Here is a 24645-nt window from a genome sequence, read left to right as displayed (position 1 = left end):
ATCTTTGGGAAAGAATTTTGAGTAGGTCAATGCAGAGGGATAATTGAACGTAACTCTTTGGGAAGTAGCTATTAATCCTGATTGGAGTAAGTGGATTGGCTTATGATTGAATCCATTACCAAGGCTTTATACGTTTGCGGAACGATGAATCTTCGTAATCATGCAGTGGGAAATTTGCTTCATGGTTTAGTTCTTTTAAAATGAACACGCTTTCTTTCAGAGTTGTCAGAGTAAAGAAAAGGTTTCTCGTTCCGCATTGTATTTATTTGCTCAAAATCAAATGTGTATATGATTATTATATCTACTTTTGTCGTGATAACTTTTCAGGAAATGTAGTCACTAAGAAAGGGGAAAAACAATTTTGCAGGATTTTTCTTTACTGCTTTTCCTGTAAAAAGTGCCATAAAGGTATAATGACCGACAAGTCTTCAAACACAAAAAGAAAAGTGGCAATTTTCCGAACTAATTACATGATTGATGTTACAATACCAATGTGTAACCCAGTACGATTATTTCGACATGCTGCTATTCTCAGTAAGTACCGAAGTTATGAATACATTTAAATTGCATAGGAAGAATACGAAGACTATTTGTAATATCAAATACACTAAATATACAGTATGATACTATAGCAATATCAATGCAGCCATTCCACGAAAAGTGGGAATTTCACGAGAAAAATACATATGAAATCTGAAGAATAATACTATTTACACTGGAATTAATCGTCCTTATATTTAAGAAAAACTTATTTGTGCATTTATTGTACCTCTATTATATATTTGTATCACTGAATGAAACTGTTTGTGTATTGTCAAAGTTCCGTTCAAACATGATTAATTTGGCAAGCTTTTATCAATTTAGTGGACGAAGCAAAGTAACACATTTATGGGAGGAACGAAAGAAGCATACTTGTAGTTTCCAAGAAAACAATAAGAATTTTCAAGGCAGGTACTTAGTTAAACTTATACAGGGTTTGATGAGTAACAACATGTTGTAACTTGTTTTTTTTTTTTTTAAAAAAAAAGAATTAATGTAAACTAGAACATAAGTGTGTTATTTGCACCAAACCTGCGGAAAGTAATAATGAAGACATAATTAATGTCCCATCTACAAAAACTGGTTTAAATAATATTTTCTTCTTAAAAGGTGTAACGGAGGTTACATGTCTTGAATTGACACACGATGCAACCTCCGTTACCCAAAATAATGCTCTAAATTCATGTACAATCGAAACAATAGATTTCTTAGTTACATAAAAACTCCAGAACGTAATAATAAAGCCACAACGAATGCATTACCTGTCAATAATTGAGCTAGAAATACATCTGTAATATCTGTTGTCTCACAACAGCGGAATAGAACACCTTTAGACCAGGACATGCAAAGGAACCGGTAGATGCCATAGCTGGTCAAATCAGAAGGATTGTTTGAATGTCTGTCAAGACCAGAGCCACACACATTACTTCTGCACAAAACTTCAATTAACATTATATCAATTTGTCTACAACTGTTAATGTGCTTTTGGTATCTCAAGCTGATGTTGAAGAAACTGCTCACTTCCTCCTCAACAAAATGTTGAATGTTAGCTACTGATATCATTGAAATACGGAACTTCCATCACTGAGAAAATGGATGACAATAATATATTATTTGGTCTTACTGCAACGTCGAACTTAAAATACATGTTTCTTGGAGGTCGACTTAGCAACCAGCCACACAATCATTAACTCAAAGGCGTTTAAATTAGTGATGTTTACACTGATGATTATGATAGTGGCACATTGTCTAGCATACAAATGAGCTATTCTGACGTTCCTGGGCCATCAGTTGAAAAACCTGTATCGGAATTCTAAGTCAGCACATAATATTAATCCAGGAACTTGTGTTCTGATAGATTTTACGTGTGGCGCTATAAGTAAAGCTACCTATAAGTATTCATACATTGTCAGATTGGATGTGATGTACAGTTCGCGGCATAGAAATTGTTACAAAAATTCTAAGTCCAAATTAATAAACTCTTGCCGGTTTCCTTACGCATCCAGAAATACATGTCTCAATCGATTAGTTGCTTCTAGTATTCAATACAACTCCTCCCCTCCTAGACCTCTCCTTGTCTAAAGCAGTGAGTGTGACGTAGTACACTCTTTCCATTCAGCTGAAAAAGAAACAGGAATCAAGTTTATAACGTTATAGCTTTAAAACAGTCTTTTCCATTCGTTTGTTCTGAAATATTTTTAAGAGCCTAAATTAAAAAAAAAAGCCCCACAATGTTCCCAGAGCTTCATAAAGTCCTTTAGTTTCATTCTTTCCCTTCTTTAAAGACTGCAAGCTAGTAAGGCCCTCCCTAAGAAATCTATGGAAATTGCCAATAACGGCAGTAGGTTCTATGCTTCCAAAAGTCTAATGCACAAACAGGGCTCTAAAATATCTACTGACAGAAATTAGTGCTATTCAGTGATTCATTTCATTTCTTTTCAGTAATTGCAAGCAAATGTTCCAGGGGCGTCATTTGTGCAGGACAGGAGGGTGTAATTCCCCCTCCCTTGAACTTCATAAATACGTATTGTTTGATCAAATGTATAGTAATACACTAATAAAGTGAAAATCTTATGTGTGCGGAAAATCCATCCAAATAAAATCTAAAAGACACTGCTTTTAGCAAAAAACCTATAGAGTTACGATAGCACATTTCTAGAGAGTTACATTTGGTTTCAAGAGACGAAGGTTTGATCAAAAGCCATATGGGTTCCTGGGCGACATTGAGAGAGAGAGAGAGAGAGAGAGAGAGAGAGATATTCAAGTATGGAGACAGAGAGGGATGATTTATATACACAGGTTTAGAATTGGGGAAAAATGATCGGACAGCATTCGTATTTGACGAAAATTGTGATTTTCTGAAACAGAAGAAGGGAATGTTTCGAACTACGAGGATCACATTAGGCAGTTTGAAATTAAGGTGGAGAACTCTTTTTAGAGCATCAGATGATTACGAAGGCAGAGAAAGATTTTGAGAACTGAGGAATTAAGAATTTTTAAAAAATCAAACTTCCGAGACTGGTTTCGAACCACGAACCTTGTAGTTATCGAACCATAACAATCCATTCTGCTACGAAGAACTATGTACTCGTTTACATACGTTTCCTTTAGCTACGTTGAAAGCTAACTTAATGGGATATTCCAAAAGTTGACTCGGTGGATGCGCCGTTCATATAGGTCGTAAACCTCTTGTAACTTAGTTACAATGTATCGTGGCAGATATAAATTATTGATCAGGTAATGGTGACTGCTTTGAAACAAATACAGAGTATGTGAATTAAATCAGTCATATCTTTGGTTTCGTGTGGAGAAGAAACAAACTTGTGAACCAAAGGTTTAACAACAACTCAAGTTTTTAATATAAACTTTGCCAAAGATCATTCACTTATATCATTATAAAAGAAATACGAAAGACGTTCTGAAACGAAGAAATACAACTTTGCAAGCGGAGGCAATGAAACCTAAAATAAAGAGACTAAAGACGAATCATTTACCGCGTAGTGATCGTGGTTGAGGGGTCAAGGCGCTGGATCAGTAATCTGGAGGTTCGTGGTTCGAATCCACGTCGGGCAATTTTATTTACTTTAGGATTTTTGATGGCGATTGATCGACGATGACACGTTTTATTACATTCAGATATTTGAATACTCGGATGTTTCAATACTTGAACTATCAAATCTTCATGAATAATAATAGTAATAATAATAAACTAATAATAATAATTATCTCGTAGAAGATTAAAAGCTAGGAGCTAATTATCGCTCAGTTCATACCATTACAAGCAAAAACGTGACATTTAGCAAGAAAATTTTGGTTTTGTTTAATGTTGCCCACGAGATGTGCATATTTTTCATCTAGTTTCTAAATAGGGATGCGCACGAGTCGAGACAGCTCGTAAATATCTCGACTCGACTCGAATGTCTCGAAAATCTTTCTATAATTTTTAATATTTTGAAGAAAGTACTCACTCAAACGAGTAATTTCGGCACGAGAATTTCGGAAACTGCAGGACTTGTCAGGTGTTCAAGGAGTGCAGTGGTGAGTGTCTTCAACAAGTGTCGAAACCAAGGGGAAACTACGTCCAAACGCCGAGGTGTTGGGCGCCCCCCACCTCATTACATATGTCGGATGTCGTAGGCTGGGCAGATTGGTAAAGCAGGACAGGAGCAAACTGAGTGGGAACTAACATCAAAGTTTAATGCTGGGCAAAGTACAAGTGTGTCTGGACTAGTGTTGTAAAATTTCCGGAAATTTTGAACCTGTTGGTAAAAAAGTTTTTTTCGATTTCTTTCCGGAAAAGTTGTAAAATTGAAAAATAAAAGATGTTAACTAATAATAGTAAGTAATAATAACTAAAATGATTCTGTCCGTTATTTTAACACTTCCCTGACATCAAGGGGGAACTTCGTAAGATTTCTCAAGACAATTTTAATGCGTCTATACTAATTAAGCTAACTAGGAGTATATTCCAGTTTCTTTTGTAGCCATAACTCCATTCTATCACGGTGCTAACTTTGAAGTGTTTGAGTTGTTCACAAAATTTCCCTATTCTAATTCAAGAAACATAAGTACTCAATTATCTTAACTCTAAACTAGTAAATACAAAATAGTATTAATTTTGAAAGCATAATAAAATATTCGATAATTTCAATTTTACCCAAATTTTCCTTTTTTTCCAAGCTCGAGAAGACCGTAAAAAAGTGTTTTTTAAACCAAAATGTCCGTTTTTTTCCCAGACCTTCACAACACTAATCTGAAAAAAAAAAACAGTACACCGAACACTCATAACAATGGACCTCCGCAGCAGACGACCCATTCATGTTCGAATGTTAACACCATGACATCGGCAACTACGTCTGAAATGAACACATGACCATCGCCACTGGATCTTTGTACAGTGAAAGAGCGTTGCATTGTCTGATGAATCTCAATAGCTTTTTCATCATGACGATGTGAGTGTGCTAATCCGTTGTATTCCAACAAAATAGCTCCTTGACATCTGTACTACGGGACGGAGACAAGCTGGCTGTGGCTTAATTATTATCTGGGGAACATTCACGTAAGCATCCATGTGTCTAGTGGAGCTCGAGCAAAGCACCATAACGGCAGAAGCGTATCGCACACTGCTTGCAGACTACGTATACCCCTTCATGACGACCATGTTTCCTAACGGTAGTGGCATTTTTCGACAAGATAATGCACCATGTCACACGGCCAGGAGTGTTATGGAGTGGTTCGAGGAACGCAGGAGCGAGTTCCAAGTGATGTGCTGGCCCCCCAACTCGCTTTTGAAATATTACATGTCCTCGATGTATCTGTGTTTGTGTCCCTCTCGTTCAAGGTCACTGGAAACTGTAAAACAAGAATAACCGAATATAAAAGAGAAGTTAACGGAGATCCTTTCGGTCTTTTTTTTTTAAAATTAAACTTGAATTCTCTGGACTATAGTATTTTATCATGACCGTAATCAGTGTTTCATTGTTAACAAAATATTGTAATCGTAAACGTTTGTAATTTCCTACATAGACGAGTGTTTCTTTACTCTTACTTAAAAGAGCGATCTTAGGGTATAGCTTGAGCATTCGTGTCGTGAGTTAGGGGAACGCGGTTCGCGTCCCTCCAAGGATATTCAGGAATTTTTTATAATTTAGAATGTAGATATTTCTGAAGTATAACAACATGAAAGATAGTCAATTTCTCTCGTTCTTACAAGTTAGAGTTGAAAAAACTCCCTTCACAGGGGAAAAACTAACAACATGACGTCACAGTCTACAATCTCGATTCTTACTCTCTGAAAACTTCGCGTGTTTCGCAAATAATTCATGAATACAAACGGGTCATCCTTCAGGCCTAGCATGAGTCAAATTTGTCTGAAACGTCATGGTGGAATGCTTATTAAGTTCTTCCAATCTACTTAGAAATAATATTTTCGTTCGCGATTTTCAACACGTTCCATATATTCGTTCAACCAAAAATTGATAAATAGGAACTATTCTTTCTTTTATATTTGTTTCTATATTTTGTTAAAATATCAAGATAACGCATACACAATCCAATGTCTTACCCAAAGAAAGGGTGTTAGTATGTATCGAGATGAAGACAAATCCTACTGAGTTTGTTAAGGCATCCGAAGGTTCGATTTTCATATTGCCCAGTACCTGACACCTTTTCCCCTTCTTTTATTTCCAAAGTATCTCTTATAAGACAATTCATCCTTATAGAGAATTCAAAACATTTTTTATTTTTCTTAACTTGAGTATGCTAATTTGCAGTGGAATAAGACTTAATATTGAGGTCTCAAATATACAACAACAACAATAATAATAATAATAATAATAATAATAATAATAATAATAATAATAATAATAATAATAATAATAATAATAATAATGGTATTAAGTTTTAAAGTTGCCCTAAAATTTGGCAAAACTTTATTCAAGGTAGGGATTTCGGAGAGGGGGTTCCGTATCTTGAAGACACACCTCTGCAACTAGCCACAATTTAAACAAAAGCTTTCCCCTAAAGTTTTATGTAGAAAGTATTCTAGTGTATGTTTTAAGGAAAATAACTAATAAAAATAAGTGAATATCACTCAACAGTAAGACATATAATAAACTAATTTTTAGGATATGCAGAGGTAAATATAAAAGCTTTGCTACAAAAATACCTACACAGACCATAATGCAATGAGTTCTGAAATACAAAGTAACAGAAAGCCTATAAGATTCAGTCTACAGGGCAATTGTTACTTAATGGACATACACTATTTCGAGAATCGAGACAACACGAGAAATGTTTACGATACTTTCCGTCTCGTCTACATTCTCATCTCCAAAGCGAGACGATCATTTGGGTTAGCTTTGTCCCGTATCGAATGTAAAACGTTAATTCGAATTTTTTTTGTTTATTTTAGAAACAAGATAAATTCCTCTTCTCGTTGGCAACATAAAACCAAAATATTCTTGCCAAATGTCACGTTTCTGCTTGTAATGGTATGAACTGAGCGATAATTAGCTCCTAGCTTTTAATCTTCTACGAGATAATTATTATTATTAGTTTACTATTATTACTATTATTATTCATGAAGATTTGATAGTTCAAGTATTGAAACATCCGAGTATTCAAATATCTGAATGTAATAAAACGTGTGTCATCGTCGATCAATCGCCATCAAAAATCCTAAAGTAAATAAAATTGCCCGACGTGGATTCGAACCACGAACCTCCAGATTACTGATTCAGCGCCTTGACCCCTCAACCACGATCACTACGCGGTAAATGATTCGTCTTTAGTCTCTTTATTTTAGGTTTCATTGCCTCCGCTTGCAAAGTTGTATTTCTTCGTTTCAGAACGTCTTTCGTATTCCTTTTATAATGATATAAGTGAATGATCTTCGGCAAAGTTTATATTAAAAACTTAAGTTGTTCTTAAACCTTTGATTCACAAGTTTGTTTCTTCTCTACACGAAACCAAAGATATGACTGATTTAATTCACATACTCTGCATTTGTTTCAAAGCAGTCACCATTACCTGATCAATAATTTATATCTGCCACGATACATTGTAACTAAGTTACAAGAGGTTTACGTCCTATCTGAACGGCGCATCCACCGAGTCAACTTTTGGAATATCCCATTAAGTTAGCTTTCAACGTAGCTAAAGAAAACGTATGTAAACGAGTACATAGAGTTCTCCGTAGCAGAATGGATAAAGTTATGGTTCGATAACTACAAGGTTCGTAGTTCGAAACCAGTCTCGGAAGTTTCAGATTGTTTTAAAATTCTTAATTCCTCAGTTCTCAAGATCTTTCTCTGCCTTCGTAATCATCTGATGCTCTAAAAAGAGTTCTCCACCTTAATTCCAAACTGCCTAATGTGATCCTCGTAGTTCGAAACATTCCCTTCTTCTGTTTCACAAAATCACAATTTTCGTCAAATACAAATGCTGTCCGATCATTTTTCCCCAATTCTAAACCTGTGTATATAAATCATCCCTCTCTGTCTCCATACTTGAATCTCTCTCTCTCTCCTCTCAATGTAGCCAGGAACTCATATGGCTTAAGATCAAACCTTCGACTCTTCAAACCAAATGTCAGCTCTCTAGCAATTTGCTATCGTAAGTCTATAGGTCTTTTTAGATTTTATTCGGAATGGGGGTGGGGAGAGATTCTCCGCCGACATAAGATTTTCACTTTTATTAGTGTTTTACTGTACATTTGATCAAACAATACGTATTTATGAAGTTCAAGGGAGGGGGAAATTACACCCTCCTGTCCTGCACAAATGACCCCCCGGAACATTTGCTTGCAATTACTGAAAAGGAATGAAATGAATCACTGAATAGCACTAATTTCTGTCAGTAGATATTTTAGAGCCCTGTTTGTGCATTAGACTTTAGGAAGCACAGAACCTACTGCCGTTACTGGCAATTTCCATAGATTTCTTAGGGAGCATCTTACTAGCTTGCAGTCTTTAAAGAAGGGAAAGAATGAAACTAAAGGTCTTTATGAAGCTCTGGGAACATTGTGAGGCTTTTTTTTTTTAATTTAGGCTCAAAAATATTTCAGAACAAACGAATGGAAAAGACTGTTTTAAAGCTATAACGTTATAAACTTGATTCCTGTTTCTTTTTCAGCTGAATGGAAAGAGTGTACTACGTCACACTCACTGCTTTAGACAAGGAGAAGTCTAGGAGGGGAGGAGTTGTATTGAATACTAGAAGCAACTAATCGATTGAGACATGTATTTCTGGATGCGTAAGGAAACCGTCAAGAGTTTATTAATTTGGACTTAAATTTTTTGTAACAAATTCTATGCCGCGAACTGTACAAGTTCGGGTGGCATTTTTAAAATTGTCTGGATGTGACGGTACATTGTTCCAGATTGATGAACATAATGGAAAGTATGTTAACTACGAGCAAACAGACAAAATTTTACCTATTGCAAATCTAAAGATAATATGCAACAGATACTGTACAAATTTTCGCATCCAATTGATGTATTGAAAAATAAATATATGATTAATATCAAAGTACTCCAATTTTCTAGAAACACACTTTAAAACTTGATAGAGTATATTTATTTCTGTTAATTATTTTACGCAGTGAACAGTGCATAACGCATATGCGATAATTAACAATACAAAGCAAATTCATGGGGAAACAAAAGCGACAGGACTCGGTCTTGTAAGAAAATATAAAGCAGATTATGAAAAATGTAAGAGTTCGCAGTCAGTAACAAGTTCTGAGAAACAGAAAGAGATTAAAAATCTTACTATGAATACTACTAATACATTAGGGATCTTATTGCGTACCAGTTTTCGTTATCGCAGCATAAAATTTGCATTTTAGTTAGCGATAATTGACAGCAGTTATAATAGCTTGTTGCATTTTTTGCGTTGCAAAGCGACCAGCAACTTTTGCGAAGATCGTTATGAATGAGATCTCAGATGAAGTATAGTGCCTTTTTCTGTACTAGCTTTTTCGTAAAAAGTACCTCTAAAACTAGCTTTTTTCTGTAAACAAAAGCATCAATTGACTGTGTGCTGCAGCACTACTGTTTTCCATTAGTATGCTGATAGGTGTTGTGGATGAAGTGCTTAAGTTTGTGTCTATGATTTGGAGAATTTAAAATTAAAGAGCCCTATATCCGTTTTTATTTGTTCCTTTGAAATAGTAATACAGTGCATGTGTGATGTGCGAGTATCGCATATGTAAGGAAACCGTATATGTAAGGGAAATATGAAGCAGAACTACTCTTATACTTTTTCTTGCATTGTATGAAAAATATATTGCATGAATTAGCATTTTTCTGCCAAACATTACAGCCAGGTCCGTAGTCAGAACACTAAGACGTGATTGTTTATATAAGGGCGAGATAGTTTTTATTTGAGGGGGGGCGGCGCAACTAGAATTCACTTTGCACTCATATATACATACAACCAAGGACGGATCCAAGGGGGGCTATAGCCCCCCTTGACCCTCAAGTATACACTGGATAAAATAGACTTCAATCCTGTTTTACACTGAATAAAGCGGCAAACTATGGTTTAGCCCCTCTCTTGATCATATCCTGGATCCGCCACTGTATACAACAAACAATTGCAAGTTTCAGGGGACTGGACCCTTCCTAGCCACCCTCTAGCTACGAATCTAATTTCAGCCTACCTATTTCAAAACTTCACGCTACGTAACTGGTGTTATGTATGTCTTGAAACAGTCTTCAGTTTTAATTCATCTGAATGCTTTGCAGGAAAAAGAGCATTACTAATGAGCATTACGATATGAACTATAAACCTACCATAAATCCAGAAGCTATTAAGTCGTACTGAAGTGGAGTTACAAAGGTCTTTTTGCAGCCATCAACATCTAAAATTCAGTGGTAAGTACGCCAGAAAAAGTATTAAAAGATATGCAAACCGTGATAAAACACTAAGGTAAAGTTAGTAACAGTGGAATAATAATCATCTTTTGTCTATTCTACGCGGCAAGGATGAAGAGTACAAACTAATTTAACAGATAAAAAGTCAATACTGGTTGGGATTGTCAACTCAAAGAGAAACTAGAAATGCATTGAGTGATAATACACAAGAAACAATTATGAGATCCTCCATGGCTAAGCGGTTAGCGTACGCGCCTTTGGCGCGGGAGACCCGGGTTCGATTCCCGGCGGGAGCTCATGTGGTTCGGATTCCACGTTAATCAGTAGGTCCACGTCTCATATAGCCTCGCTGCTGAACGGGACGATAAGCTCAAAATCAACTCAATCAACTCAAGAAACAATTACATAGAAAGAAGTAAAAACTACGTTAAGTAACAACGCGGGAAGCACATTGAGGTAACGAAACAGATCGTTCGGAGATCTCTAAGTAGTGCTATAATGTCTACTGGAAGGGCAAAGTCATCACAAAGCTGAGTATAACGATTGATGATTGAAAGCGTGAAGCTGGGTGAATTTATTCTACAGAGAGGTCTTTTGTACCCTTCTGACACAAAAATAAGATAGAAAAAGAATAAAAGCAAAATATACAAGGAAAATTATAAATGCAGAGCTCAGGCGAAATCATAAAAATTGTCATTCCATTTTTGTCACAGCATTTAAGAAGTGTGCAAACAACACACGCAGACTGGTTAAAACACAGACATGTTAATCTATGCAGGGGCATCTCGGAAATAAACATACGTGGGACCTCAATTAGTAGTGCACACAACTGTGCAGAATAAAAGGTAGATAGAAAAAAAATGCTATGACAAGAATAAAGCAAGCATAAAAGGTAAGCAGTGGATAAAATGAAATAAAATGGGAAAACTATCTCACAAAGCAATCAAGGCTTAGACATGTAGGAAGGAGAAAACTTTGTGGACAATCTGGGCCTAGTCTCCAAGCAAAGGCGGCAGATCTGCAGGTATCCCAAGGCTAGCTAGCTCAGCAGCAACAAAGTCACTCCACTAGAAGATTGCCAATAGTAAGTATGTATAACTGTTAAAAACTGATCGTATACTGTAACTCACGATTTGTCGCATTTATTCCATTTTCCTTACATTTATGGATAAAATTCTCTTGTTAGCGAGTGAAGATAAGAGAAAGTAATCCATATATGGAAATATTTCCAATATATATATATATATATATATATAATAATAAAAATATAATGCAAACAAAATTATGCTCTGTTTTGTGTATCCTGGCAATCATGCTTTCGAGGGATTTTTGCAGTAGCAAAGTACAATTGCGAAGGGAAATTGACAATTGCCAGTAAACTAGCTGGAGCAAGGAAACTAAAGTAAAATATTGAATTTATTGGTCTAAATCTAGTGTGTAGACTATCTGCTAAATATAAATTAGCGTCTGTAACCAAGATTTCGTACGTAAATATAGAAACAAACAGGAAAACTGTTGTCTTGAAGTTGGAAGTGACACCATGGTTGTAAAACAACCCCAAAACCTAGACCAGAATATAAACCTACAGGAGTCTCCGTGGTTAGGTGGGTAGAGTAGCGGACTAGTTTCTATTTTGACACCAGATCAAATCCCATCTTTTCAAAACAAGGATCTTAGGAAGTGAATAATTTTCATGTTAAAAAGAACCGAAACAACATAATAAGGAATTAACTTGATATTTTCCTTTAATCGACGTATTTAGTTAAGATTAAAGTACTAATGGTAACAGCGCTTGTTTTCAGTTTATGGTCTTGTATGCTTACTCCTCCCATTCCAGTTCTTGCACAGCAGACCAATTTCAACTAACTGCGGGTTTGTGTTATGTTATCGTTCTGCTTTTAGTGTTATCGTTCTCAGAAAGAAACACTACACCATTTGTTAAAGTTTGGGTAGAACAATCGGTGGAATAGTGGTATCGTGCTAGACTTCCAAATGGAAAATATCAGTTCAATTTCTCGTCAGGTAGTATCATTTTTAGCATAAAATAATGGCTGCAAATTTACAAGGCATCATTGGCGAGGATCCGAGTAAGCAGTATGTGCGTCCATCATACACTGCGATAAGTATGCTTCATATTTACATTAGTCTTTTTTCTCTCTTTCTCTGGTAGTTTTACAATACAAACATCTGCTCTAAGATGTTGATTATACAAAATTGCAATATTGAAATTATGATTTACGAGTGTTAAACATAATAAAATCAAAGCATTTCTCTTTATTTTCTGTTAAGAAATAATCTTCATAAGGAACTTTTATGTAGTTATTTCATTAAATAGGCAGGCCTGAATGTGAAAGAATAGTAGAATTTTCTATTTCGGAAATAATTGATAAATTCACAAAGTTTTTTTTTCATTTCTTGTTACATTTTAAATATTGGAATGGGATATTTGTTCTTTACGAACTCGATATATGTTCCCTGCACTTTACACACACGCACAGAGCGAGAGGGGGAGAGAGAACACTAAATCTTTACTTCAACTTGAAATATTAGAAAATTTTCTGGTGCCCGAAAGCTATTTGGAAAATTATAGCTTGTTGCTGTCTAACTTGCCTCTACAGGAATTGAATTATGCAGTTAAATACAGTGGAATATTTTCCACCTAACATCACTATACATAATATCCAAAATCGTTCGGCTTATGAAAAGTTTTTCCACTTGTCTACAGAGCAATTAAACTTTCCGATTCACAAAAGGTGCTTTTCTTTTGGCTTCAAAATGAAAATTTTCCGAAAGTTCAATTTTTCCATAGAAGAAAATATTTTGATTCATGAAAAGTGTTTCACTTGTTCCTTCATAGTACCGAAAATTGTCTGAGCCATGAAAATTTTTAGATTCTTAAAACGATCTTTCACTTTTTAACATTTCTGTATATGTATTCAATCAATTTTATGATTACTGAGAAATTGTTACTTGATTACTGTTATTATTTAGAACGAAAAATTTTCCCGAAAAACATATTGTAGAAAATTTTTCACCTCACATCACGGCTAAACAACGATGTAGGAATAAGTGGAATATGCTTTTATGAATCGGAAAATTTTCATCACTGGAGAGAGGTCTCTTGACCGGACACGATTATGGGATAAGAAGGTATATATATTGGGCGGCCTAGCTGCACGGCGTTAGCTGCCTCAATGTTCCTGATGCGGAGTGTACAATTCTGCAAGAACAACAAAGGATCTTGAACAAAAGTAATCCCTTTTATTGCCGACAGAATACTTCGTCCATTGTTGATTTATCAACAAACGCAACACAGCTATTGCGGATTAGTGTTTTGGGTATGTTATTACCTCCACATCACAGCGCTGAAAAAACAAATTCTCATTTGTTTTACTTAAATATTTTTAAACAACCTATAAACCTACTGATTCGGGATACTGGAGAGCACTCGAGAAAAGTAAAAGAAAACCAGCGATTTTAAAATCTTTTGTAATAGGAGCTGTCATCAACTTACTTTGTGTAATTCTACTTTGCGGCCGAAAACTAACCACCAACTTTACAGGTTAATTACAAATATAGCTGCCACAGCCTATATGACTATCAGAACAAAATTCAACATATTTTACGGTATTAGCTTTTAATTATATTTACTACGGATGGCCTATTCCGGAACTTTCACTTTGTCACAAAGCAAATAATGAGATTAACTAAAGTTAATTAACTACTAATCAAAACGAATGCGTGTTCTTTCTGCTTTTCGCTACATCCAGGATACCTACCCTTAGAAGTTTTCAGTGCATTTGGCAGGAAGAAACATTCGTCAGGTGTAAATAAGTTGTTACAGTTACTGCTTTGAAGTGGAAGACTCATCTTTGAATCAAGGCAACAGCTCATTTTTTTTAAAAAAAAGTTTAACATTTCACGATTATGCACAGAGACTGAGAAAGGGTGAGATGAGATGGTTGGTAACTGGAATGAAGTGGGACGAAATGGGAAAACCTCGAAAAAACCTGCGAACACGAAGTTTGTCCACCATAAAGTTTACTTGACGCAGGCTGGGAGCAACAAGTCATGTTCGGATCTCACGACAAACTATAAAATACAAACTAACTACGTTTAAAATGTAACCCGGGAAATATATCCAGATCACTAAACCTGACTTATTATCTCATGCGGAAACAAACCTCTATATGCTCTTTCTTCAGATATTTTTAATCAATGTATCATTCAACAGGAACATAATTCGAAACATTAGAACATTATGTTATCTTGAATGATCATATATCTTTCTTTCTCTTAGTGCACCCCTCCTACACACACACACGAGTTCGTATACCTATAAAAAATTGAAAGATCTGGAGTTCGAAACATTATATATCTGAATTAACAAATGAAGGCTGTTGGTGGCTGTATGTTATGACAAGGATCGTACTACGTAAGGAGGAGTAGCACGCCGTACATCTGGCTGAAATCCCAAAAAGCTGGTCAAAAGTAAGAAATAAAAAAAAAAATGGATTTGAGAATTGTTGTCTTAAGTCATATAGTAGAATGTTTTAAGTATTGAATTTCGTTGAAACATCTATCCTTTTGTTGTACCTGCGGAGCAAGCAGTCATATCAAAAGTGCAGTTTGAACGGTTCGGATGTAGTGAACGTGGTAAACACTGACAAAGTATTATAACTTAATTTTCAACACTGTTCATTGTAGATTTTCGAAATAGATAATATGAAAGTATGTAGAATTGACGTTTAAAATCATTTAAGCTGAGAAAACAATTGAAATTATCACAAATTATAATTATATTGAACGACAAAGAAAAACTAGATAAATGTAGAAAAATAATTATGGAATCCACATAATTCTATAGACATTGATTTTACGACACACGCAATACTAAAGCTAACATTTGTAAACCTCATAATAATAGAAGTAAAATTGGAAGCCATGCGACTTAGAAATGTAACGAAGTTTACAAGTTAGAATTGATAATCGGACAAGAGAAGGCTATGGAATGCTTTCGAGACGTTTAAAAGACGAGACCAGACAAGGACATGTCACGTCTAGTCTTGGAAAACGAGACGACTGACGCTTTGTCTTGTCTCGTTTCGGACGTTCGTATTGTCTCGCCCATTCTGATTGGAAGCCTCTCACCAGGGATGAAGTAGATTGTGGCCATGCGTCAACAGGACGTGACCCACTGCAACCCACCATCCGCCGTGACCCACCATAACCTTCATACCCACTACGACTCAGCGACAAACACTGCTTAGTGCATTGTATATAGCACCCTCTGCGAGTGGTGAATTTGTCTACATTTTATTTTTAGGATCTCCATTTCCTTCTTTTGGTTCTGCATTTGTTCCTATTTACTTACCTGAGATGAGTATATCTAACAAGGTTCAAGCCAGACTTTGTTAAATGAACTTAGGGGCCATCTTTCGCGAGGTAGTAGTGCACATTTAAACTGGGAGAGCGCAATAGCCAGAAATAGCCTAGAAAAAGCGTCTTTAAGTTTCGACTCGCCGTATATATGGTACGAGCCTAAAATTATCAAGTGGCGGTGTGGCAGAGTGTGGAGCATTCACGGCTCCCGTGTAAAGGATCCATCGTTCGATTCCCGTTCGAATCCCAACTTGTTTTTGCTTTTTACCAATAAAGTAGTCATTTATAACTACAAGTAAAATATTAATTCACTGTATGTTCATATATTCTAAACGATAGGAATTTTCAAATCAGTTGTAAAACTTTTCAATGTTTTATGTGAACTACATACAAAATATAACCTATTTCATAAATATATTGATATCACTAGCTGTATTACGGTTTCCACAGTCGTTGTGTCCGAAGTTTTGTGTCTATATCTGTGGACAGTGTGCGAATTGCAAGGGGGATGAGGGGGAAATACACTAGGGAATACTGGATGAATGCTATAGCCAAAGGGGATTTCCGAATTATCCCCTTTGCAATTCGCACTCTGTCCACAGGTATAGACATGAATCGTCAAGAACATTTCATATAACGACTTTACGAAATAGGTTATATTTGTATCTAGTTCACATGAAACATTGAAAAGTTTTACAACTGATTTAAAACTTCCTATTCTTTCATGCATTATAAACATATGGTGAATTAATATTTTACTTGTAGTTATAAATCACTACTTCATTGATAAAAGCAAACACAAGTTGACTCGAGCGGGAATCGAACTCGCGATCCTTTACGCGTGAATCGTGAATGCTCCACACACTGCCACACCGTCACTTGGTAATTTTAGGCGTCGTATCATATATGCAGCGAGTCGAAACTTTAAGACGCATTTTCTAGGCTATTTCTAGTTATTGCGTTCTCCCAGTTTGTAATATTAACACTTTAAATATGCACTACCACCTCGCGCAAGTCCATTTAACAAAGTCTGCTTTTTCCTTGTAAGATATAGTCATCTCAGGTAAGTAAACAGAAACAAATGCCTAAAAAGAAAAAAAATAGAGACCCTAAAAGTAAAATGTAGACAAATTCACCACTCTTCAGTGGGTGCTATATACAATGCACTAAGCAAAGTGTGTCGGTAGTCGTAGTGAGTCTGTAGGTCATGGTGGATCGCTGGTTTATGGTGGGTAACTGTGGGTTGTGGATTGCAGTGGGGCACATCCTGTTGACCCACGACCCACTAACCGAATTATACATCTTAACCTACATGTCTCACTTGACAAGACACACTTCAATTCTGGTGAGAGGTTTCCAATTCAGCATGGGCGAGACAATATTTTCTTTGGTAAAACCGAGACGAGACAAAGCGTCTGTCTCGTCTAGTTTTACGAGACGAGACGAGACGTGACGTGACATGTCCTTCTCTGGACTCATCGCGTTTTAAATGTCTCGAAAGCATTCCATAGCCCTCTCTAGTCTGATTATCAATTCTAACTTGTAAACTTCGTTACATTTCGAAGTCGCATGGCTTTCGATTTTACTTCTATTATTATTATTATTATTATTATTATTATTATTATTATTATTATTATTATTATGAGGTTTACGAAAGAAAATTAGACGAAAGGAGAAGACATAATTTGTCTCGTTTCGGAAACACGAGATGACACTGGGATAGCCACGAGAAAAGACACAGGTTTCGTCTCGCATCGTTAAAATTATAAGAAACAGGCAATTATGTTGTATCTAGTGTATCATAATTTATTTTCTAAAGTTCTATTTTCATTTCATTATCAAATTATTTCTCGACGTCCGACATCTTATGTTTCATTGACCGTCACGGTTGCGGAATCTTAGGTGATAATGCTTGCAATTATGACTGATGTTTTATAGTTGTTTGTATTCGCCATTCACATTATGTAAGCGTCTATTTGTCAACTCGTGGATTTTAATGGAAGCACCTCACTCAGTTCCGGGAACATTCTCTCTCTCTCTCTCTCTCTCTCTCTTTCTTTCTTTCTTTCTTTCTTTCTTTCTTTCTTTCTTTCTTTCCGTTTCAGAGGTGATGATAGACAAAATGGCAAAATTGCATAGAAATTTTCCGGCATTTTTGGCAAGATGGTCTCTAGAATAGGCACATTTCTGAAGAAATTTGCCTATCGTAGAGACTCACATGTGCGAAATTCGGGAAAATTTGCAATTTTTGAGATTACTACCCTCTGATACATACTACTGATTAAATATACCTGCTTCTTCGTTTTCATTGTTTCACTTCTCTAATAAATTTCACCGAAATTTTTAACTCTTTTACACTTATCGTATTAAACGGGTAATACACTCTCTTTCACCACCTCTCATGTGCTCTGGGGATTATTTTTAAAGAATATATATATAGTCCTTGAAGCAATTCGAACCGTCGTTCTCTGGATTTGTAATCCAGCGAATTAACCACTACACGAAGATCGTTGCTTGGTAAACGTTTAGTTGTTGGAATATATGTTCGCATTTGTATTTTATGTTCCTACTTCGACAATTTCTACTTTCCCTTTTTCTGCTTTCTCTGTATTGATTTATTTCTCATATTTTAGATGGTTAGAGCGCAGTAATGTAGTGGCTAAGACGCTAGATTGAAAATACAAAGGGCGTAAGTTCGAATCCACTACAAGTAGAATGATTTTTAATAATGCATACAGTACGTGAGAGGTGTTAAAAGAGTGTATTACCCGTTTGAGATGTTAAGTGAAAACTTGGTGAAAATTAAACTGACATTTATTAGAGAAGTGATACTATGAAAATGAGGAAGCAAGTATATCTAATCAGAGGTATGAATGAGAGGGCGGTGCGAAAATAAAACGAAATTTTTTCGAACTTCACACATGTGAGTCTCTACAATAGGCAAATTTCTTCAGAAATGTGCCTACTACAAAGACCATCATATTCCACCGATTGCGCTAGCCAAAGTTAGTTTAACAATAACAAATGGTGTAGTGTCTTTTTCCTTAGAACGATAAATTAAAAAGTGCATACTGCAGATGAACGAAGTGTTTCGAATGTCCTAGTAATTTCCTTGCCCTTTCCGAATTAGCATGCGTAAATCGTCTCTATTATGATAGAAGTGTTTGCGTTCACTTTCTTAAGGATTGCTTATTTAGTATAACAAGTCACTCTTTGATTCTTCACGATTGCTTTAAAAAAATACTGTAACTTGAAAAGGATTTGAAGCTATATTGATTAGCTGTATTACTCAAGTCCAGCACTTCACCCCTACATTATTTTCTCATGCAACATCATAAGCTAAATATTGCTGAGTTCAGCCCTGATGTTTGGAACGAACCAGTAATGTTCCTGTAATGATATTTTCACCAAAGTGCATGCAGAATTAATTTATTCGATGATCTGGAGACAATTTAGTACCCATTAATAAACTAAATAACATACAATGGAGTAAAATTAAAGAAATCATATCGTATTATACAGTAATTTCGCCGTGCAATAGTGTAATAATAATAATAATAATAATAATAATAATAATAATAATAATAATAATAATTTTTCATCGGTCCTGCGCGGAAAGTGAGAATTAAATCAATCACATGTGTAGTCAAGGTAAGGAGAAAAGCCTAACCTGAATACAAGATTGAAGCGGGTCACAAGCTGGGAATAAGAATAGTGCATGGTGTAAATAAAGGACGACACCAAAAGAGAAATCCAGAAACAGCAGGTAAACGGAGAAAAAAGTAGAAATTGTTGAAGTGGAAACATAAAATACAAATACGAATAGGCATGAGCACGAGTCGAGCCAGAATTCGACTCGACTCAATTCAAGTCGAGTCAAAGGTAATTTTCTTGAGTTCCGAGCCAAGTCGCTGTTTTCGAGGTCGAGTTCCGAGTAGAGTCGAGTTTGATAATGACTAGCTTGCTCGTTCAGCTCGTTTTGAAACAATGGTCTGATTAAACTGGAAAGCGAAAGCCATGAGAAATGTAAGCAGTAATGTGGAATACTTTTAGTGTTGTTCACGACAGGGGTGCATCTCGTGGGGCAATTTTAGTGTATGTAGTCTCGTCTAGATAACGAGAGGAAAAGTTCTTTTTATTATATTATTATTATTATTATTATTATTATTATTATTACGAGACAGCCTCAAATGTTGTAATCACCAATATAAGTATGTACTGTAGTTCTTAAAATCAAGGCTAAGACCTGCACGGTCGAATTCTTGAGCCCAAGCAGAAGACCAACTCGGGTAGTGATATCAACCGGCTCGGCTCATATCAACTGAGCGAACAGCTCGAGTCGGCTGGGTTGGGATGAGCCTCGGCTTGGCCCAATTGAGCCGATGACCTGAGCCGGCTCAGTTGGAACGAGCCATCGACTCGGCTCAATTGAGCAGATGGCTCGAGCTTTCTCTGTTGGGATGGGTCACCTACTCGGCTCATGTGAACCGGTTCAAGCCAACTAAGCCGATGGCTCAAATCGGCTCGGTTGGGTGAGCTGTTGGCTCGGCTCACTTCTCGCTTCGGTTCGGTAGAGAGTGAGCTGTAAGCCGAGCCGCTCGAGCCGTTGAAAACCCTAAACCCGGTCCCAGCTGTTTTCAACATGTTTGGCTGAAGCCTATAACTTTTAACAATTTTTGGCTCGAGCCCGAATACTTGCCCCTTCGGAACTCAAACCCAGAACGTGACCGATGTTCTATCCTCTTGAAGACTTCTCGACGACCGAGATCGACAGTCAATTAGCTTTTACTATTCAGATACAAACTACATATCTTTTAAAGACTATACACGGTGTTGATTTAATAATAATAATAATAATAATAATAATAATAATAATAACAATAATAATAATAATAATAATATGGCACTAAAATTTTAAACTTACCCTAAAATTTGGCAAAATTTACTTAAAAGTAGAGATTTCGGAGATAGGGTTCCGTACCTTCAAGACACACCTCTGCAACTACCAAAATTTTAAACTAGAGCGTTCCACTGAAGTTTCATGTAGAAAGCATTCTACTGTATGTTTTAAGGAAAATAACTGCAATAAAAATAACTGAATATCACGCAACAGTAAGGCATATAATAAACTAATTTTTAGGATATGCAGAGGTAAAAATAAAAGCTTTGCTACAAAAATACCTACACAGACCATAATTCAATCAGCTCTGAAATACAATGTAACGAAATATCCGATGAGATTCAGTCTACAGAGCAATTGTTACTTAAAGAATGGACATACACTGTTTCGAGAATAGAGACAAGACGGGAAATGTTTACGATAGTTTTCGTCTCGTCTCGATTTTAGTCTCCAAAGCGAGACGAAAATTGAGTTAGCCTTGTCCCGTCTCGAATGTAAAATGTTAATTCTCATGTTATTTTGTTTCTTTTAGAAACGAGATGAGAAATTGCTCTTCTCGTGGGCAACATTATACCAAACCAAAATATTCTTTCCAAATGTCACTTTTCTGCTTGCGATGGTATGACCTTAGCCATAATTACCTCCTAGCTTTTAATCTTCTATGATATAATAATTATTAGTTTATTATTATTACTATTATTATTCCTGAAGATTTGATAGTTCAAGTATTGAAACATGCGAGTATTCAAATATCTGAATATAATAAAACTTATGTCATAACCGATTAATCGCCATCAAAAATCCTTAATTAAAAAAATGCGAAGTGGATTCGCACAAGCACCTTGACCACTGAACCGCGATCGCTACGCGGTAAAGATTCGTCTTTAGTCTGGTTACGTTAGGTTTCTTTGTCTCCGCTTGCAAACTTGTGTGTTATATTTCTTCGATTCAAAATGTCTTTCGTATTTCTTTTATGATGTCGGCAAAGTTTACATTAATAACTTGAGTTGTTTTTAAACCTTTGATTCACAAGTTTGTTTTTTCTCCACATGAAACTACAGATATGACAGATTGAATTCTCATACTCTCCGTTTCTTTCAAAGCAATCGTCATTACCTGGTCAAAGTCTTATTTCCGCCACGATTCATATTAACCAAAATAAATTCATTTTTCGGAAGCGGAATTTCACTTTCCGGATTTCGGAAAATTATGGAATTCAGTTAAACTCTGGAATTCAGAAGAAATCCGGAACTCGGAAAGAATCCGAAATTTAGAAAATTTCGGAATTGAGAAAAAATTCCGGATTTCGAAAAAATCCGGATATTTCCGAATTCCGGAATGTTAACGAAATCAAATTTCTAAATTCCGGGTTTGTTCGAATTCCGGAATTATTCGAAAATCGGAATTTTCCGAATTCCGGAATTTGTCCGGTTTTAATTTCGGGAGTCCGGAAAGTAAAAATTCCGGAATTGGCCATCCCTAGTTTATACACAACCTTTCAGAACACTAAGCTAGTACCTGTCTACAAACAAACATGTAATGCAAAGCATTTTGTTTCCTGTAATACTTCTTGTATTAAAATCCGACAGGAGTTTCAGTAACTAACCAGAAATTGCATGTATCTAGCTACTGGAAGCTGAGGTATGAAGAATTGTATTGTGTCTTATCTTTTTGTGTCTTATACAACCCTGCAAACCACTGAATATCTAAACGGCTTTCGTTAAATCCAAGTTGTAGTACTCACAGTTACATCCATTTGTGTCTATATGATCGTGTTACTAAAGCTTACTATATGGTAGGGTTAGTAAGTCTTTCTCTGCTCTCAGGTAAAATTGTGATACGAATACTACAGGATACAGAACGAATTATCAATTTAACCAAGTTGTTGTATTACTACACATCTGCTTCCGCCTGTCAACCTTGGTCGATCTCGTTGACGCGACATATTTGCTTTTCTATACCCCTTTCTTCGTTTACTGAACTAAACAGTAACTATTCTGAATTATACTACTGCGCATGCCTCTTAGATAAAATTTTCTGATGCCAATAGTTTCCGTTTTGTCCAAGGAATGTTCTTTTTCTTATTCCCAGCATGACCCTTTTATTACATTATATGAAGAGCATGTAGGTCTAAATACCTCATGTACTACATAGAATGTAGGTTTAACTCCTCCAGCAAAAAAGGAAAATGTGATCATAGTATACAACCCACAGAATTGATAGCAGGCAATACAGTGGTCGTAATCCCTAACGACACAGGAGGTGAGTGGTGCCCTCACCGCTGGTCTAGAGGCTACCACGTGCGCCTTCGGCGTATGGTGTCCCGGGTTCGATTCCCGGCGTGAGCGCATTTATGATTTTTAACTGTCCTCGATGTTTCTGTGTTTGTGTCCCTGTCGTTATAAGTTATTGGAAAAAGCAAGTTAATCGAGTGAAGCAAGTAAAATTAGCAATAAGTATGTTACTGAAACACGTTCGGTGAGCCAGTTTTTAAAATAAGTGGACAAAGTACTATCTTTCCGCGCCGTCCATCCAAGTTCGAATCTATCTCGGCTTGATTTTTTATCCATTTGAGAGAAGGTATTGTTTCTTTTCGCTGCAGGTAGTCACTCCTTTCGTATTTTTCGCCGTCCTTCACAGTTAAAGTAACTGGCTATTCTTATTCTTTCTACGAATGATGGATCTTCTTTGGTTTCATGTCAAACATGCACACGTAATGAAGAGACGCTGTTAATAATAATAATAATAATAATAATAATATGAAATATTACTAGCTAACTCGTGTGTGTATTTCGACAATATAATTTTATATTATTATGTGGAAATAAGTAAGGATGGCTGGTGCTTCCTCTCTAATTTTTTCGATGCGCCTTATGGGTCCCACGTTGTCCAACGTTGGTCCCATCCCACTATCACCGCCTGTTCTCTCGATATAAGTTAGACATTTTGCCTAAAGAGGGCTCTGCCGTGGCCCCATGACAATGACTCTTCGTTCACTTTGCATTGAAATTGCTTATTTTTCTGAGTACTATGAGTGCATACTGTCCAACGTTGCTCCCATCACTACAATTTCCTGTTCTCGCGATGTAAATTGCTAATATTTTGTTTGTAAGGGAGATATGGCGTTACAATCATTACGTTTGAAAAAGAATTGAGAAAGATATTGCCTTGCCACAAACACCTATTATTATTATTATTATTATTATTATTATTATTATTATTATTATTATTATTGTTTTACTTACCACTAATGTTGCCTACCACTATTTGCAATGCAATGTGTTACTGAAAAGCAAATCAAATAGCACTCCTCGCCATTCACGCTCGCGAACTCGAAATACATGATTTACAGTTCTCTGGGTTAGGAGAAAGCACATTTATTATATTATTCTTTCAAATAACACGTTTCACAAGTTACTTCACTTTCAATGTGTAATTTCTTATCACTAACAACCATCTTGTTCCGATAGGAAAATATTCCCCCTTCCTGCAAAAAAAAAAGCCTGACCGTAGCGAAAGGGCGTGAACCTTCTTTAGGCGAGTAAGTGGGTGCAATATTTCAATAAAAGAGGATAAGTCCCTGCACACAAATATTTCAGTAAAAGAGGAAAAGTTACTCAAACCTTCTGAATACCTATTTATGGGCGAAATTTGGTTCCCTTGGAACTGTTTAAGAGTTTGAAGGGCCGCCATTTTGAACATTTTCATCTGATTATTCTGGTTAACGAACTCATTCAAGAAATTTCAACAAATAATGTTTGTGCTAAGTTTCGTCTCAATCCGCTGAAAATTAGGGTGGTTATGGCATTCCCAAATAGCGTTATATATATACACAGATAAATACACACACAGAGGGAGTGAGAAACCGTGTTTTGCTCCCTTCTCGCACCTGTGGTGCGTCAGAGCTAAAACGGGCCTCTTTCTAAAACGTATTGACCAGCGTAA

General features: G+C 36.1%; 1 protein-coding gene across 1 annotated transcript in view; it reads right to left on the bottom strand.

Moving 5' to 3' along the window:
• Positions 1-24645, bottom strand: part of LOC145688439 (tubulin alpha-1 chain-like) — a 181316-nt gene that overhangs the window by 147704 nt on the left and 8967 nt on the right. The gene's annotated exons all lie outside the window — the stretch shown is intronic.

This window comes from Thermobia domestica, chromosome 6 (genome assembly GCF_964235325.1).
Source record: "Thermobia domestica chromosome 6, izTheDome1.hap1.1, whole genome shotgun sequence".
Lineage (NCBI taxonomy): Eukaryota > Metazoa > Arthropoda > Insecta > Zygentoma > Lepismatidae > Thermobia > Thermobia domestica.
The sequence above is the reverse complement of the archived record's forward strand: the minus strand, read 5'-3'. Positions and strand labels throughout refer to the sequence as shown.